General features: G+C 43.8%; 1 non-coding gene across 1 annotated transcript; it reads left to right on the top strand.

The window, feature by feature from the left end:
• The first annotated feature begins 5365 nt into the window (after positions 1-5365).
• LOC123095367 (small nucleolar RNA snoR101) lies at positions 5366-5428 on the top strand. Its single transcript, XR_006446223.1, has one exon. It is a non-coding gene; the product is annotated as a small nucleolar RNA snoR101 (small nucleolar RNA).
• Positions 5429-20355: the final 14927 nt, after the last annotated feature.

Below are 20355 nucleotides of genomic sequence, written 5' to 3'. Positions count from 1 at the left end.
ACAAAAATAACACAGAATTTCAAAAGATAACATGGCACTTGGAAGTGGATATTTCACCCATTCTACATAAAAAAACAAGAAGTTCAAATTCTAAAAGTGGAGAAGTTCAAAAATCATTAAACAGGATTTTCACCGTTTTTAAATAAAAAAACTCTACAAGTTCATATTTAAATAATGAATTGGTTCAATACTAATTACAAAACTAGGATATTCGTGTTACTAAAAGAAATAAACCTAGAAGTCCAAATTACAAAAATAGAGAAGTTCTCTATTTATATGTAAAAACTCATATTTTCCTTGTTATTAAAGAATGGAAACAAGAAGTTCAAAAATAAAATAACAAGAAGTTCAACTTTTAAAAATAGAGCGCTTCAAAATTTCATAAAAATTATTAAGAAAATAAAACCAGGACGTCCATATTAAAAAGATGAAGAAGTTCTATGATTATAGAAAACTCAGATTTTCCTTGTTATTAAAGAATGGAAACAAGAAGTTTAAAAATAAAAAACAAGAAGTTCAACTTTTAAAAATATAACTTTCAAAATTTCATAAAAAAGGATTAAGAGATAAACCAGGAAGGCCATATTAAAAAGATGAGGAAGTTCGATGATTATAGAAAACTCATATTTTCCTCGTTATTAAATAATGGAAACAAGAAGTTTAAAAATAAAAAACAAGAAGTTCAACTTCTAAAAATATAACGTTCAAAATTTCATAAAAAAAAGATTAAGAAATAAAACCAGGAAGGCCATATTAAAAAGATGGAGAAGTTCGATGATTATAGAAAAATCATATTTTCCTCGTTATTAAATAATGGAAACAAGAAGTTCAACTTTTAAAAATAGAGCGTTTCAAAATTCATAAAAAAGGATTAAGAAAAATCAGATAAAAAATTCATAAAAAACTCAAAATATTTCACGTAACCGAGAGAGGCTCAGGTTGATAATTGTGAGAAGTTCATGTACTACACGGTGTGCATTTTGTATTAAAAAAGAACAAAAAAGCAAATGCTAAAAGTTTTGTTGTTAAAAGTTCAAGTCCTTGGTCGGAGAAAGTTAAAATTTTTATTGTGAGAGACGTTTGTACAAAAGGAATATTATTTGTGTAACACTTACGAATGGATGAGAAAATTACAAACAAAAATACGTCCCAGAAGTTCAACGTGAAAACAGCAGGAAGTTCAACTACTATGCTACATGAATTTCAGATGAAAAACTTTCAAAATCGTCGCGAGTATGAAAAAATGATCAACACAAGAAAGTTGCATGTTTACAGCAACTTTCCATCGGTATATCACCCGGTCAATTCTTGTGAGTGGGATGGAGAGCCACGGGCAGTGGATGAAGATCTACGAGCAAAAAAATCACGTGAAAAACAGAGTAAAGTTCAGGTACACGCACCGAGAAGTTCAGGTTCTTCCCGCGGTGCATTTTCGAAGAATCTATTTCGCGGTAGAAGCAGAACGAATGATCCCGTCGTTTTCGAAATTACTTGAAAACGGCTAGGAATCAGAGAAAACCATCAACATGAAAAAGTTTCACATTTTCCATAGCTTTTCAACGGTATATTATTTGCCCAATTCCGATAAGAGTTTGTAGAAATTACGGCAAAAATACGTTTTTCGCCATTTTCGAAACTGACTTAAAACCATAAAGAATTGGGAGAAACAATACATACCAAAAAGTTTCGCATTTGTTCAAGCTTTCCATGGCCATATCATTTGCTGGATTTGGACGCACGGTTAAAAAATTAGCTTGAAAATACGAACTCGGTAGAACTTGGACCATTTTCTAAATTACTCTTAAACCATTCAAAATTAGAAAAAAACTTTCAAGATGAAAAAGTAGCGCATTTTCATAAGCTTTCCAACGCGGTATCATATGCCTCCATTGGATTAGCCATTTAGAAATGACATCTAAAAAACGAACTCAGCTATTCGGTTTACGAAATTTAACATTTTTTCAAATTACTCTTTAACCATAGGGAATTAGAAAAAACTTTAAACATGTGGAAGGAGCGGTTTTGCAGCAGCTTTCCAATGCCATATTATATGCCTCATTCCGATAAATGGTTTAGAAATGCGATCGAAAATACGATTCACGTTTTTTGTGCAAAGAAAAAACGGTTTTCAAAACAGCTCTTAAACCGCTTATATTTTGCCAAAAATTTAAGTTGGGTCATGATATTGGTGTCCATAGCTTTCCAACGGTATACCGCAAGCCCCGTTTGGGCAATGTTGGCGGAAGTTCAACCGAGTTCACGGGGAAGTTCAACGTACTACTAGCGGGGCAGGTCAGGTTGTGATCAGAATATTATCCTGATCCCGTGATCAGAATAGTGTTTATGTGTGTGTGTGTGTGTATATATATATATATATATATATATATATATATAGGGCTGGACTATTTTGTTATCGGTAACAGAATATTATTCTGTTACCATCAGCCCCTATAGGGCCCGACGGCCGATTACACGATCAGAAAACCTGCCCAGTTACCCACCACCTCCCATCCCGTTCGTTGCTTAAGAAAAATATCTACCCCAGTCAACCCCACCTCCCACCCCCGATCCCCACTCCCACATCCCACGGATGCCACGGCCCTCGCCGCCGGCGCGCGTCCCACAACCCTCGTTGCCCCCTCCACCGGAGCGCCCCCCGCCACCACCACCTCCCACCGCCACCGGCACCACCTTCCTATGGCCGGCGCGCGCGCCACCCCCACCGCCACGGCCCCCGCCACCGCCGCTGGTGCGCGCCCTGCCACCGCCACCTCCCACAGCGTGCGCCCCACCACCGCCACCTCCCACATCCTCCATGGACCCGTCGTCGGCGCGCGCCCCGCCACAACCAGCGTCGTTGGACGTGGTCGCCGTGCCCCCCACACGCGAGCGCCACCGAGACCTCCGTCCGACATGACCGTTGCATCTCTGAACCGAAAAAGCGCCACCGACCGCCCGACTTCTTCCCCTGACCACCGCCGCCCCCCTGCCTCGGTCAACCCCCTTCTCTTCCTTCTGGGCGCTACCGCGATCTCCTTTTCAGTTCAAATGAGCGTTAGCCACTATCCAAGTCGAATCCCATTCGTGGGATAAGTCTGGCTACCATTCTGTCTCCTTGAAACCATTGGTTGATTTCTGCCAATCCCTTAACTTTACCCTGAATATGCAGCGTCAACATCAACTCCAGCAAGCAGTTCCTCAAGTCCGGCCAGTGGCCGCAGCTCATTATCAACTTTGCCCGCCACACAGTGTAGGTGTTCATCAACGAACAATCCTTCGGTATCGTCTGAAACTCTCAATCTTTTTGTCTCAACCGTGCCCTGCTGAATTTTATCCTACTACTTACTGATGAGCATCGAATCCTTTTGTCTGTGTCCATCTTATCGTCGTGGTGGTGGTTGAGTACATCTCTGTAAGTTTTGTAAGTTCAGAGACAGGAAACCGGTAAGTTTAGACAAAATTTAAACTGTCAAAGAACATGAGTTTTTGTACAGTTTAGAACATTGGACCGTCGCTACCCATTCAAGTAATCACAATACCATCATGGATGACAACAGTTCAAACTGTCATGGATGATGCAAGTTGTATCCGTGTACATAGTTATTTATTTCTATTATGACAAGTTCAACTGATCAAATGCTACAAGTTTGCGTGTTATTTTCCAGGCAGTACAAGTGATTATTGTTCTTATTTCTTCACCATTTTTTCTATAACCTGGACTCTGTAGAGAAGGTAGCGAGTGCTCTATGTGATATTAATTTGATCAAAACTGAACAAGGTGTTCCCATTTTAACTAAGCCTTCTCAATTATTTCTATGATACATTTTTTGCATAGATAATAGTACATCTGCAGTTTTTGTGAAAAGTCGAGACACTGAACATGTCTACTGCATGTTGCATATCCAGTTAGGTCAGGTTGTACTGTTCACTTAGTATTATATTTTTTGAAACTCACCCAAAAACAATTGTTGAGATGTATTTCATAGCCTCATGCCAACATAACTATAAAAATAAACATTCAAGGGGACCGAGTTCAGTGAATATGTGTTAGAAAAGTTCAATTCAACCCTGCACTTAAGTTCAATACATAATAGAATACGAAATTGCCAACTTATCCTCCGGCAGCAGGTGATGCTCCCCTGCCACCACTCTGCCTCCTCCCTGATGGTACTATGCCACCACCACGTATAGGCAGTTCGCAGCCACCACCCCTGTTTGTTCAATGTCGTCAGTGTGGATGCATCCCACTCCAATGCCATGGCTTATAATTCAACGACAAACAGTGGAGCCTGCTGGAGGAGTTGCGGGGTTGAGGACCTCCTGCACAATAGTACAACTTCTTGTTTTGTGGCCGGTCGCTCAAGGAGCTGAGTGCAGGCCGCTCCTTGCTACAAGGTGCTACTGTACCTATGACTGTCTGGCTCAGCTGCAGCATTTCTGCTGCTGCTGATGCATGCCCCTTGCCCACCGACACCACTTACCTCTGCCTCCGCGACCTCGCCCGGATCAGCCGCCATGGCCGCCACTTCCTCCGCCACCAGCTCCCTCGCCAACCGCCGATGCACCTGCTCCCATGGTTGTCGCGCCCCTAACCCACCACCACCACCTCCAGACAAAAATATCGATACCGGTCACTCATGTTGCGTTCCGTCGCAGTTGTCAGGGAACCTTCCTCAGCTCTTCCCCTTGACGGCGAGGTACATCGACCAGCAGCATGTCTGTCTGTCCGACAAGGTGGCCGGACAGTGCCAACCGGACGTCTGTGTCTAGCCTGACTTGGGATGGCTTCTGGGTAACTGCAGGTTAGAAAAGTCCAGTATAAGAGTGATAACAATTCAGTGCAAAAAACTGCAGTTTAGAAATTATCTTCCATTCTCTCCCAAAAAAGAAGTTTGTCTTCTAACGGTTGAAGTGAATGGGCTAGGAAGCTTTATAAGAAATTGTTTTGTTTCCGTGTCTACATTCCATAGTAGAAGGTGCATCATGGTACTGAAAATGTCTTAAAAACGAAGAGTAAATAGCATCAGTGAGTTTCTAGTACCTAAATTGCATAAGTTCATTGACAAAAAAATATCAGTACAAGTATCGTGTAGTTCATGTTTAGATGTCGGGCAAGCTAAAAAATTAGAAGTCGAGAAATAAATAAACCTGAACCACCGGGGAGGTCGCTAGAAACAAATCCTCTGTAAGTTCACCAGTCCGTTCATGATAAGATATTCTATGGAACATTTGCAAACAGTAGGGATTTTGTTTTTGGGTGTTTTTCGTTGATCTGTGCTCAAGAAACATGAGAGTCCTATTGATTATTAGTGAGAGTACAAGCTCAGAGTTTGAAAGCCTTTTGTGATTCTTAAGTGCATATGATGTCTTACACTTGATCTTTGAACTTCAGGTAAGTTCATGTGGACACTATGTCAATCCTGATGTAGAAATGTATGTGTGATCTCCAGTTTCTTCTTTCGGTTCAGTTCAATATCTAAAATCCGTTTAGTTCAATTCTTATGTGTCGTCCCGGCAACGCGTCGCACAGCCACCAACCTCCTCTGGTTGGGCCGCACCAACACCAGCCCGTCCACAACGGTTGCTGGCAGCCGTCCAAGTTGAGCGCTGATGGTAGTCCTCTGTGTGCGTCAATGACACTCTCACATCAATCTCTCCCACTTTGCTTCTGCTATTAAAATGCTTACATGTGTTCTGCTAATTTAGTAGTTGGAAATATGTTAAAAAACCACGTCCTTTAGGTGTTTAGTACAAGCTATTAATTTAGTTCAGTTAAAAAAAAATCTTATTTTAACAGTGTAATATACATTGTTGGCGAAAGATGAGTAGTTGTTATAGCAAAAATAGTGCAGACTTTTCAAAATTTTCTTTTTTGAACTTCACCCAATTAGTATATATGAACTTGATTATCCTTTTAACATGTACTTAATCAGCTCGTTGGGTTTTGTGAGTGCGCTTGTAACACAATCAGTTCAGATCTCGAGAGATCACAAGTTTTTTGACAAAAATGTATATTACTTCAGTTCCATTTTGCAACTTTTCATGTTATGTTTGCCCTCTATGCATGTGCTGATGTTGCTGCTTCTAGGAGCCCTAAATTTGTAGAGGGTTTTTACATTCTTTTTGCCTTTTACCTTTTGTTTTAAATCTATTATTCGTCTTGAGAGAAGCATCTCTAGTTGGGATAGGTCAAAGGTCTCAACTAGAAAGTTAAACATGTAAAATTGCTACAGATTACATAACCTGATAATCTTTCATGTGTGTTCTTCATTTTAGATGGCGGAGAACTAGTAAGTTCTACTGGTGTACAACAATTTCAAGGACTTCATTGCCAACGGCCAATGATAGTTAACCGGGGACACCAAAGCAACGTCTTAACGAGGCTAAGTCAAAGTGCTATGCCTAGCGCTTCAAGAACAAAGATTAACTCTGTAATTCTAATGGTCATAGTTCTTATGTTCAGAAAATATATGTTATGTGTCCTGGTTGATTCTAAACTATTGCGTATCAAACATGTATGCACATTTTGTGTCCGAACATGTTTTGGTCCATTGACCTTTTGAACTTGCAACCTTGCTGCCTTGAACTATGGTCGAAAAAAACTAAACTCATGCATGTACTTGGTAGCACCGATATTTTGGTTCGATTATATATCAACAGTGTAATGACAGAAAGAACATCAGTTCAAAAAATATATGTATGCATGAGGGTTAGGAGCCAAAAAGGTGATATTTGTTATGTTCAAATTTTTTTGTTGCACGATTGAACAAGATATAAACACATAAGGAGATCAGTTCGAGCCCAATAAAAGAACTCGAGAACATCGTTTCCAAAAAAAATTGTTGAGTTAAAAAAAACACAATCTATTGTGGGAGTTATTTTTACATTCACTCTTCGGTGCTTCTCTTTATGTAATGTTTTATGTTTTCAAGTGCTCGATGAAAATTTATGTTCCTAGTAGTTCATGTATTATTGCATGAGGAGTTCATGTGTTACTGGCCAGTAAGTAAACCTATTAATCACTCAAGTGTGATGAAAAAAATCGGCAGTAAATTGATGAAAAAAATCGGCATCGAGTTCAAAACACGCCGAGACACGCGACAGCCACCCCAGTTCGGGTATAGTAAGTACCTCAGTACGAGTTAAAAACGATGGTCCGTTCGGAATAAAAGAAATGGCAGAAATTCAAATTGTAAAGTCAAGCAAAAAAAGAAACCCCATGAAAATCCTTCTTAGTAAGTACCTCAGTACAAGTCGTAAAATGAGAGAAGTTCAGAACAACGTTGTCAAAAAAATGTCGAGTTAAAAAAAAGAAACAAACCAAACACATTTTCTTTTTGAATAAAATATAATTTAGTTCGATGATACAAACCATACAAGTATAGGGGCGATGATATAGTAAACCGTTGAAAACTTATGAGAAAAATATTACCCAAAAAACAGAGCAAAGTCTAGTTAGTGAAAACACGCTTAGTACAAACCCATGCAATCATCAGTACAAATACCCTTTTTCGGAACCATTCAAAATTACTCTACAAAAAATAGCCCAGTACAAATATACACATATATCAGTACGACTACTCTTTTTCAGACGAGAAAACAGCAAGATCCGTCATGCCATATTCTAAATTACTCTTAAACGGTTGCGAAGTAGAGAAAACGTTCAAGATGACTAAGTTTCGCATTTTCGATAGCTATCCAACGGTATATTATTTGCCATATTTCGACAATTTTTTTTAAAAAATAGTGTTCATAATCAAATTTGACCTTATTCAAATTCGTTTTTAAACTGTAAGGAATTAGAAAAACATTTCTATACAAAAAAGTTGCGCGTTTTCCATAGCTTTCTAACGCCGTACCATTTGTGTCAATCCGACAAACCGTTTGCAAAAAATCGCGAAAATACGTTTCGCCCAGAATTTTACCGTTTTTCAAATTACTTTTAAATCATATAGAATTAGAAAAAACAATACATATATGGAAGATGCGGATTTTCAGAAGCTTTCCAACGCCATCTTACTTGCTCAATTCCGACAAACGGTTAGAAAACTGAGTGCAAAATACGATACACGTTTTCGATTTTGAAAAAAACGGTTTTTTGAAAACTGCTCTTAAACCATAATGATTTTGCAAAAACGTTCAATATACTTGAAATATGGTTGTCAAAAGCTTTCCAACGATATATTACACGCCCCGTTCCGACAAAAAATTACAAAATGTTTTTGAACTAAAGAAGACGATCTGTTAAACACAACTGAAAGTATGAGTTCAACAGCTTCGAAAACATCAGTACAACCACCTGAAACCATCAGTTCAAAAAGGGTAACAGAATAATATTCTGTTACGCGTAACAGAATAGCCCAGATGTATATATATATATATATATATATATTGTCATATGATTTCTTATGCTCAAGTAACAATCTATTCACAATGTCAAGTATGAATCAGAAACTTCATTGAAAACTAACAAACCATAATCTTGGTCATTGAAGCAATTGCAATTTATCATAACATCGGAAAGAGTCAATATAAGAGCTTTTCAGCAAGTCCACATACTCAACTATCATTTAGTCTTTCACAATTGCTAACACTCACGCAATATTTATGGGTATGAAGTTTTAATCAGACACAGAGAAAGATAGGGGCTTATAATGTTGCCTCCCAACCTTTTACCTCAAGGGTAATGTCAACAATAATAGTTCATGCTAACTTATATCCAATTGGATATATATATCAGTATCTTTCCAACACAAGGTGCTTGCCAAAGGATAAAATATAAAAAGGAAAGGTGAAGATCACCATGACTCTTGCATAATGTATAAGACAAAAATAAAAGATAGGCCCTTCACGAACGGAAGCAGAGGTTGTCATGTGCTTTTATGGTTGGATGCATGAAATCTTAATGCAAAAGAACGTCACTTTATATTGCCACTTGTGATAGAGACCTTTATTATGCAGTCTGTCACTTTTATTACTTCCATATCACAAGATCGTATAAAGCTTATTTTCTCCACACTAATAAGTCATACATATTTAGAGAGAAATTTTTATTGCATGCAACATGACAACTTACTTGAAGGATCTTACTCAATCCATAGGTAGATATGGTGGACTCTCATGGCAAACTGGTTTTAAGGTATTTGGAAACACACGTGGTATTTCTACTTGTGGCAAAGAATTTGGCTAGCATGATAGGGAGAGGCAAGCTCAACATGTTGGATGATCCATGACAATATACATTATTTCGGATATAAGAAAACATAACCCATTACGTTGGCTTCCTTGTCCAACGTCAACTCTTTAGCATGTCATATTTTAATGAGTGCTCACAATCATAAAAGATGTCCAAGATAGTATATTTATATGTGAGAACCCCTCTTTCTTTATTACTTCCTATTAATTGCAACGACGACCAAAACTATGTTTTCCAACTCTCAACAACTTTTATTCATCATGCTCTTTATATGTGAAGTCATTACTCTCCATAAGATCAGTATGATCTCTTTATTTCCTTTTTATTATTTCTTTTTCTTTTATTCCCTCAAGATCATAGCAAAATAGCAAAGCCCTTGACTCAACACTAATCTTTATTATATATAGCTCACGGACTTGATTACATAGAGGGATCATAAAGCAAAACTCAAATTAAATCATACCAAAACTTTATTCTACTAGATCAAGATATTTCTAAAAGGATCGACCTAAGTAAAACGGTAAAGATAGAGGTGTCATGGTGATACGATACCGGGGCACCTCCCCCAAGCTTGGTAGTTGCCAAGGGGAGTGCCCATACCCATGTGATTATGCTTCCTTTGCTGGTGAAGAAGGTGGAGTTGTTGATGATGTAGGCTTTTCATCCATCTTCCAAGGCATAGGCTCCCCATCATAGAAAGATGATCGAGTCTCCGGGATCCTCAAATCTGCAGCCAATCTCATCCTCTCGAATCTATATTCATACTCACAGTTTTGATTTTGCAGGTCATAGATTTGGGCTTGGAGGTGCTCGATTTTCTCATGAAGCTTGAAGATGGTATCCTCAATGTTCTTGGCATCCAACTTGTGGTTGTTTGTGAACTCCGCGATCATCATGTGGTTGGAGTTGAGTCCAAGTTCCACCATCACTTGGCACTTGAAAACTTGTTGTTCCATTGCTTTGAGTTTTGTCTCCACGCTTCCGGTCCTCCTTGGTTCCTCAACATCGCAGATGTGCAGCACCCCCTCACGCATCTCAATGGTTTGAGGGTGTTCCAGCACCTCCACGAGATAGGGGTTATTGACCTTCTCAGAAAACTAGTCCTTGGGGGCGCTTGAAGACGTCATGGTGACCTAGATCTGTCAGCAAAACAACTCTAAACAAAGACAGAGGATATTTGCGTGATACGGTGGTCAAAACCTTCGGGAGATTATATAATGTATTTTTACTGACCAAAAGAAGTATCGTGCAAGAAAACGGAGTCCGGAGAGCACACAAGGTGCCCACGAGGCAGGGGGCGCGCCTGAGGGAGTCCTGGATTATGGGGTCCTCGGACAGCTGGACTATATACATTGGACGGACTATTGGGCTATGAAGATACAAGATAGAAGACTTCGTCCCGTGTCCGGGTGGGACTCTCCTTTGCATGGAAAGAAAGCTTGGCGATTCGGATATGTAGATTCCCTTCTCTGTAACCGACCTTGTGTAACCCTAGCCTCCTCTGCTGTCTATATAAACCAGAGGATTTTGTCCGTAGGACAACAACAATCATAATCATATGCTAGCTTCTAGGGTTAGCCTCTACGATCTCATGGTAGATCAACTCTTGTAATACTCATATCATCAAGATCAATCAAGCAGGAAGTAGGGTACTACCTCCATTGAGAGGGCCCGAACCTGGGTAAACATTTTGTCCCTCGCCTGCTATTACCATTAGCCTTAGACACACAGTTCGGGACCCCCTACCCGAGATTCGCCGGTTTTGACACCGACATTGGTGCTTTCATTGAGAGTTCCACTGTGACGTCAAAAATAGGTTTGATGGCTTGCCTTGTTATCAAGGACAACATCACCTCCGGGGGAGCCCTGGCCTCAGGCCAAACCCTCCGGCTGGGCGGCTTCGTTGTGACCACCCGTTCGGCTGTCGGGCCGACGATGACCTCTCGGGTCATCAAAAATGGTCTCCATGTCAGCTCGGAATACGCCGAGCAGATGGATCCGACGGAGTTATCATCCTTGAATGAGCTCCTGGATCGTATCACTGCCTTGGGAGTCGCTACGGACTACGAATGGATTGGGCTTAAACCCGATCAAAGAGAGATTAACTCTCTGCCAATCACCCATCAGATAGCGGTGGTGGAGGAGCAATGCAACAACTCTTCCCCTATATTGAGGACGAACTATGTCCGGATTCCTGAGCTCACCAAGCCGGATACCCGCTCGCGGGAAGACATGCCCCAAACTCCGAACTTAGAATCGGACTGTGGGCCAGAAAAATTGGTTGACATCCCGGAACCCGAACTATTAAACTCGAAAGCTCCTCAAGTTCTGGGTCCCAGACTGGGTTAGGGTTCGGACTTAAATCCACCCACCCACCCATATACAAGTGATCTTTCCCACATCAGACAACAGTCCCAAGAGACAGTACATCACTTTTGGGCCAGATTCCTCCTTGTAAAGAACAAGTTTAAGGACTATCGCGATGAAGACGCAATCTCATTATTTTGCAAAAATTGCACGGACAAGGGAATCCTCAACGCCATAAATCACCGTAAGGTATCACACTTCGTTGACTTGGCGACCATAGTACAGAAGTACTACGTGAAGGAAAGCGCCTGGAAAACTCAGGCGGCCTTTTGGGATCCACTGGATCTCACTAAACCCCTCGTCCGAACAAAAAGGGTGTACCCTCGTAGGTCACCCGGTCCAATCATGAAGAAATCGAAGCCCACTACAGGGCGCAGAACCGTGTTGGAGGGATGGCTCGATAGGCCATGCAAAATACACACCACACCGGATACCGTACCAACACACAGCCTTAGAGCATGTTGGATACTTCGGTAGGTGACCAAGAGTAGCGAGGACCTCATCATCAACAACACCGCAGAGCATCATCCCACGGAAAACAACAACACTACAGTATTGACAGTCTTTGAGACTTTCGCCTCGAATAACAGGCGGAAGAGAGCACTCCGCGGCCTTGCCGAAGTCTGCCAAGTTGCACCAATAAACCCCTGGAACGACACGACTATAACTTTCAATGCCAGTGATGAACCGCAATTCAGAACAGTCCAGGAACCATCCGCTTTGGTCCTTAGTCCAATCATGGACGGCTTCCGGCTTACCAAAGTGCTCATAGACGGCGGTAGCGGACTAAACCTCATTTACGAGGAAACTCTCAACAAAATGGAAATATATAGGAGCCGCATTGAGCAAAGCAGCACAACCTTCCGAGGAATTATTCCCAGTCAGGAGGCACGATGTGCGGGAAAAATCACACTCGATGTGGTGTTCGGCACGCTGGAGAATTATAGGTATGAAGAGATAACATTTCAAGTGGCCCCATTCAATAGTGGATACCACGCCCTGTTAGGGAGGGACACATTTGCGAGCTTCCAAGCTATACCCCATTAAGGGTACATGAAGCTCAAGATGCCGGGGCCCAATGTAATCATCACTCTTGCCAGCGATTCGGACATAGCACTCTGCACCAAAAACAAAACCGCCGCCCTAGCCCTCGAGGCATTATCTGAAGCCCTCGCGGCCGAAGAATTAACCGCATTATGCTCCACAGTGGATAGGGACGATGTGATACTTGATAAGCGATCCAAGTCCACCTCCTTTAAACTAGCAGACGAAATAGTCAAATTCCTAGTCCATCCAACGTACTCCACGAAGACAGCATCCATCGGGGCACAGCCGGACCCCACAATCGACGCTGCACTGCGGGCGTTTTTACGCGAGAATTGGGATATCTTCACCTGGCACCCTTCTGATATGCGAGGGATCCCACGCAGGCTGGCTGAGCATAGCCTCAACATACTGAAAGGATATAAGTCGGTCAAACAAACACTACTGCACTTTTCAGAACCCAAACGACAAGCTATGGGAGAGGAGCTAGCCAAGTTACTCGAAGCCGGATTCAACAGAGATATAAAACACCCGAATTGGCTAGCAAACCTGGTGATGGTACCAAACAAGGATAAATCCTGGCGCCTATGTGATGGTACCAAACAAGGATAAACACCCAACAAGGCTTGCCCTAAGGATCCCTTCCCTCTCCCCCGCATTGATCAAATTATCGATGCTACCGCATGACACGACTCATTGTGTTTCCTCGACGCATACTCCGGATACCATCAAATCAAGATGGCGGAGTCCGATCAAGCGGCAATAGCATTTATTACCCCATACGGGCCCTTCTGCTTCAACACTATGCCTTTCGGGCTAAAAGACCCCGGTGCCAACTACAGACGTATGATTCCAACATGCCTAGAGAAACAAATCGGCAAAACAGTTGAAGCATAAGTGGACGATGTGGTCATCAAGACCAGACAATCAAATCTTTAATATACGATTTGAGTCTCACATTCGATGACCTCCGAACATATGACATTAAGCTCAATCCGGAAAAATGTGTTTTCGGTGTTCCCGCCAGAAAGCTGCTGGGCTTCATCGTTTCCAATAGAGGAATTGAAGCAAACCCAGCTAAGGTCCGAGCTTTGTCACAGTTGGCTACCCCAACAGATCTTAAACAAATCCAGAAACTAACTCGATGTGTGGCAGCTTTAAGCCGCTTTATCTCCAGATTAGGAGAAAAGGCATTGCCACTTTATCGCCTCCTTCGACGAATCGAACACTTCGAGTGGACGGACGCGGCGACGGCCGGACTCGTAGAAATAAAGGCTCTTCTAGCAAGCAACTCAATACTGGCCGCACCAAACGTTGGCGAACCCATGTTGTTATACATAGCTGCAACACACCAAGTTGTGAGTGCGGTGCTCGTCGTTGAACGAGAGGAGGACGGACACAAATTCCCGCTTCAAAATCCGGTATACTATGTATCCACTGTCCTCACACCATGAAAATCTCGGTACCCTCATTATAAAAAATAGTATACGCGGTCTTCATGGCATGCCAAAAACTACAACACTACTTGCAAGAGTGTTCAATCATGGTGGCCTCCAAAGTACCACTCAATGACATAATAAACAACCGCGATGCAACGGTCCGGATTGCTAAGTGGGCCATCAAGCTCCTGTCATTCGACATTACATATGAACCACATCGAGCCATTAAATCACAAGTACTGGCGGACTTCATCACCGAATGGATAGAGGCCGAACTCCCTAAAGAGTACGACGCATACTCCAATTGGATCATGCACTTCGACGGTTCTGAAATGCTGGCAGGTCTGGGAGCAGGTGTTATCCTAACATCCCCCACTGGAGATACAGTCCAATATGTACTCCAAATATTATACACAGACTCCAACAATGAAGCCGAATATGAGGCTCTATTGCACGGTCTTCGGATGGCTGTCTCCATGGGCATCCAGCGCCTGGAAGTGCGTGGGGATTCAAACCTCACAATATCTCAAATAAATGGAGACTTCAATGCCAAGGATCCGAAAATGGAGGCTTACCGTAACATCGTCCTTAAAATGTGAGCTCGATTCGAGGGGCTTGAATTTCATCATGTGGTTCGAGAAAACAATCAAGCGGCGGATGTTCTTGCCCGCATCAGTGCTAAGCGCGACCCCGTCCCACCTAACATCTTTCTGGAAAGGCTTTTCAATCCATCCGTGGTGTGGCAAGGGGAGACCGGCAACACCAGTCCGGATCCGACCACAACCCCAGATTCCGAACACACTGACATAATCGGGGGCTCTGCCACCGAAATAACACCGTCGGCCCATCTCATCATCATTGTAGTCGCCCCATGGACTGAACCCTTTTGGCCTACCTTAATAGGCAAGAACTCCTTGAGGATCAAAATGAGGCACGATGCATTGTGCGGCGCTCTAAAGCTAACAAAGTCCATGAGGGAGAGCTTTATAAGAAAAGTGCTACTGGAGTACCTCAAAGATGTATCTCCGAAGAGGAAGGGCGGCAACTTTTGGATGAAATTCATGCCAAACTCGGCGGTCACCACGCCGCAGCTCGGGCCCTCGTAAGCAAGGCCTTCCGTACATGTTTCTACTGGCTGATGGCCCGAGAAAGTGCATAGGACCTCGTCCAACATTGCATGGGATTCCAGCTTTTCGCCAACCAAAGCCATATGCCACCCACCGCTCTACAAACAATCCCCATCACGTGGCCTTTTGCGGTCTGGGGGCTTGATATGGCCGGATCCCTTAAAGGAGGAAGCCATAAGAATAAATTACTTGTTGGTCATGGTGGATAAATTCACCAAATGGATCGAGGCCAAACCAGTTAAAACGGCTGAATCCCGACCCGTGATAGATTTCATATCTGGTGTTGTGCACCGTTATGGTGTTCCCCATAGCATGATCACCGATAACGGCTCCAACTTCACAGCCGATGACGTGAAAACTTGGTGCGGTAACATGGGCATTAAGCTTGATTATGCCTCCATCTATCACCCTCAAACAAACGGTCAAGTCGAATGAGACAATGGTCTTATTATGAGCGGCATTAAACCCAGACTAGTGTGATCCTTAAAAGAATCGGACACCCACTGGGTGGAGGAGCTTGACTCCATACTCTGTGGGCTGCGGACCCTGTCGAATCACACTATCGGGTATACACCCTTTTTCATGGTGTACGACGCAGAGGCTATGTTGCCCTGCAATATTATTCATGACTCACCTCGAGTGCGCATGTATGAAGAGAGAGAATCCGAGCTTGATCGGCAGGACAATTTAGATGCCCTGGAAGAGGAGAGCGACGTCACAAAAGCCCGTTCCGCATTTTATCAACAACAGACTTGCAGGTATCAAAGCAGAGAATTACTGGCCAAGACTTATAATACTGGCGAACTTGTTTTACGTCTACCGGAGAAGAAAAAGGACAAGCTCAAGCCCAAGTTGGAGGGTCCCTTTATTATTGACAAAGTTCTCACTGGAGGAGCATACCACCTGGGTGATGCATCAGATAATCGCCTCGAGCCGAACCCATGGAACGCGGCCAGACTCTGAAGATTCTACGCCTAGCACCGAACTCTTTGTTTGTCTCCTTCCCTTTGTTATTTCTATTTACTTTTTAGCTCTCTTTTTGCTTTTTCTTTCGTAGCTCTAAAGCTTTAGTGTGGCTGGACCGCACACTTGCGACTCACTAATCTTCAAGTATGTGCGATCATTATACCCGGGGGCTTCTTACATAGAAGCTTATTGTAATCACTTTTCGAGCATATAACTCATCGCATATGTGTCCTTTATCCATATGTACCTTTTCTCTGCCATTATATGCATCGATATGACTTAAGTTTTGGCCAAGCTGGGTTGCCTGGCTCCTCTGCTTATGCCCTACATTTCCGTTAGTTCGGCTAGGGCATAAAGGGAGCACCTCTGCGATTGCTACTGCCGGGTACTCCAGATGCTTACCTCAGACTGGGTGAAGCCGAAAGCTAGCATTCTTAAGGGAATATTCGGTCGGTGGACTAAAGATGTTTTTACTTACTTCACTATGAACCCCCAGATGTTACATATACCGTGACTTTTTAATTACAGTCTGGACATGCACGTTAATGCATGCATACCCAGTGAAAGGAACCCTTAATGAAACTATTCTCTCTAGAAGATGTTTCTTACTATCAATGTAATATAACATAGCTAGCTGGGTACTTGTCTGTTCAAGCAACTATGACCCCTACGCCTGGTTTCCACGTGTACCCCGGTTTTATATTACCGAGAGGGTATTCGGAAACACTCCTGACTGTCGGGTCCGGAGGCCGAAGCGAAAAGGTCCGCGATGACAAATGTTTTACAATCCGGCTAGGGACAAAATTTTCCATTGAAGTACATAGTCATTTGGACATAAAAGCTTCCTCTTCTATGCCATCCAACAGGTTGTCTAGCTTACAATCCTATTGGGAATACTTGGCCACTAATTCTACCTGGTCATATACCAGACTAATTGGAATTTCTTTCCCATCTAACCCTAGAGGTCCGACCCAGGCCATATGATTCGGATCGAGATTGGTATACCGTGTTTTCACCATGGACCAAGCTTCCCTCGCACCCTCTCGACAGGCCGATATCTTCCATAGTCGGACACGCCGCCGCGCTCCCTTGAATAGTTGTACAAGCTCCTCCATACTTCCAGGTAGAGAGGCGGGTGGCCACAAAGCCTTGGCGACACTCTGCATGGCCTGCCGAATTTGCTCGTGCAGTTGCGACAACTCTTGAAGCCGGTCGCCTGAGGATCCAGGCATCTCCTCTTCAGGACGGCCAGTCAGCATACCTATAGGCATAACTCTATTAGTTACCTTCTTCAATAAACTATATAAAGGTTTGTTTGAGCACATACTAAAAATGCCGCGTTGAAGCCTCTTATTTTCCTTCATGGAGTCAGCCAGCTGGGCCCGAACATCTTTCAATTCTTCACCCAGCTGGGTATTAGCATCTTGGAGTTTGTTTCTCTCCTGAATGCCCCGTGTAAGTACACGCTCGCCAGCGTCCAGTTGCCTTTGAGCTCTTTGTTCACCCTCTCCTGGGATTTCCGGATTCGCTCTCGGATCATATACGGATTCTGTCACCGGATATGCAACTGTATTAACACCGCTGGTACATGCGATTATGTTTTTCTCGATAGAAGGACACATTACCAGTTGAGGCCTTCTTGGATTCCTCCAGTTTGGCAGTTGCGACCCTTAACTGGGTCTGACACTTCTCCAGCTCTTGAGACAGCAAGTTGTTCCTTTCTGTGAGAACCTATTCATACAAATGATCCTTAAGTCAGTTGTCCCAACTGTTTCAAGTCTTAGGGGCTACTGGTACGTATAATTATCAGTTTTAGTTGCCCGTATACCTTTCAAATACTGGTCTGTGGCTCTAGCAAGCCCACCTTGAGCAGCTCGGATGTACGCATCACCCGAGTTGAAGGCATTCAAAGCCTCTTCTGAAAGACCAAGGTCGCGAAGTGCGGCCCGCCGGCGCCGATGATTCATTGCTCTCTCCACTTCAGAATTTATAGCGGATATTCTATCTGAATCCTCTGTATGAGGATAGTCCGGTGTCATTTCCGTGTTAACCTCCGTCCACGAGACCGGGTTCGGAATCCGACTAGTGGAGGCACGGCCGGCAGGATTCCTGGACGTAGTCCGGCGGATGTTTCTTCTGCTAAGGCACAACGGATAGTGTCATACTTTAAGATGACAACCACGGAGCATGTTTAAGACCATACCTCTTTGCTGACGGCTCGGCCGTATTTTTGTTCATCTTTCTTTTTGAAATCCTACCTGGCACGGGCACCCCTTGTTGGCGAGTCGCCTCGGGTTCGGCATGGCCCGCCGATCGTCTTCCCTTTAGAGCATAAGAATTGTGCGGTGGGTGAGACGGAAGGAGTAAATCTTTTCTGGAAGATAAGTCTGCTATTTACTTATATGTGATGCAGGGAGGAGGCCGGGATAGTCAGCAATGATGGCCACTTCTGTGCTGTCACAGCTCGCCTGCTAAAACACCCCTTCCCCGAGCTCCATGAATATACCTGGATCCTCTTCGAATCTGGGGTCAAGGGCCCGGCTGTGGTCCTCTGGCTGTGGTGCCGGGCTATGGATCTCCCTGGTTATTTTCCGCCATTCCTGTTATGAATGGACGGATTAAATGTTTATGAAAAGGGACTCAGGGAATGAATAGAGTTGAGTAATGGATGGAAACTCACCCAGCTGGGAGGGTTGTACATGGAATATCCGTCCCGTGGTTTAATGCGGATGAACTCCTCTTTTTTCCCTTTGTATAAATCAGACATAATTTTCACCAGAGCGACGATGGAGTCCGGACCCTTCCGACCGCAGCGGGTGGCGTCGCCTTCTCCGTTGAAGTGCCACATGGGACGCCCTCGGTACTGGAGTGGCTGAACCCCCTGCATTATGGATATCGCCATAACCTCGACTATTGATAGTCCGGACTGAGCGAGCGTTCTTATCTTGCTCATCAATTGAAGGACCTCCTTGTTATCTTCCTCTCTGAGGCTCCGGGGATGCCAGTTGAGGCGTTTCTTCAGCGGAGCGCTTGTCAACTCAGGAAGACCCATTCAGATTGGGTTAGGAAGGGAGACGTCCTCAATATAAAACCACTCGGAAGGCCATTCTTCGGATGCCTTCTTCGGTGTGCCGGGTAAGTATCCGGTCCCGGTGATGCGCCATATTTCGGCTCCGCCCACTTGGAATATTGATCCCTCTTGATTGCGAGGGACGAGGCAAAAAAACTTCTTCCATAGCTCAAAATGGGCTTCACAACCCAGAAATAGCTCGTAAAGAGCGACGTAACCTGCGATGTGCAGGATGGATGCAGGTGTGAAGTTGTGCAACTGGAGGCCGTAGTACTCCAGAAGCCCGCAGAGGAAAGGATGGATTGGAAATCTGACACCGCTTAGTAAGTAGGAGACAAGGCATTCTCGCTCCCCCTGGATGGGTTGGAAAAATTCCCCGCTTGCTCCCCGCCGTTGAAGGGGGCTAATCCGGCTTGAACAGGGACTAGAAATGCAGGAGGTAGAAACCCCTGGGTCTGCAACTTCACCAATTGACCATGGGATACGTTACACTTCTCCCAATCACCCGGCTCGGTGCTGTGAGGGCGGGAGGAAGAGCTGCAAGTGTCGGCCATGTTGGAGTGGTTTTTGCTGGCACGCTCCGATGATTCCTTGCTTAGGGGAGATGGTGTGGATTGGATCTGAAGATCGTCATCTCTTTAAATAGACAATTTACTTACATGGTTAGGGTGGCAAGTGTAAAAATGCCCCGACTTCTCGCATTCGCTCAACACGTGGAAGATGAGACTATTAAGGTAAAGAAGCCGAAGAAGTGTAACATTAAATGAGGAGCCGAACACTGCTCTTTACTACAGGTACTTTGAAGAGTTCGGAGAAGGAACCCGCCTTGCAATGCAAAGACAATTTGCGCATCGGACTCATCGTCGAAGCCTGGTTCGGGGGCTACTGAGGGAGTCCTGGATTATGGGGTCCTCGGACAACCGGACTATATACATTGGCCGGACTGTTGGGCTATGAAGATACAAGATAGAAGACTTCGTCCCGTGTCCGGGTGGGACTCTCCTTTGCGTGGAAGGCAAGCTTGACGATTCAGATATGTAGATTCCCTTCTCTGTAACCGACCTTGTGTAACCCTAGCCCCCTTCGGTGTCTATATAAACTGGAGGGTTTAGTCTGTAGGACAACAACAATCATAAGCATAGGCTA

The sequence above is a fragment of the Triticum aestivum genome, chromosome 4B (assembly GCF_018294505.1).
Source record: "Triticum aestivum cultivar Chinese Spring chromosome 4B, IWGSC CS RefSeq v2.1, whole genome shotgun sequence".
NCBI lineage: Eukaryota > Viridiplantae > Streptophyta > Magnoliopsida > Poales > Poaceae > Triticum > Triticum aestivum.
This window is presented reverse-complemented; position numbering and strand designations above follow the sequence as displayed.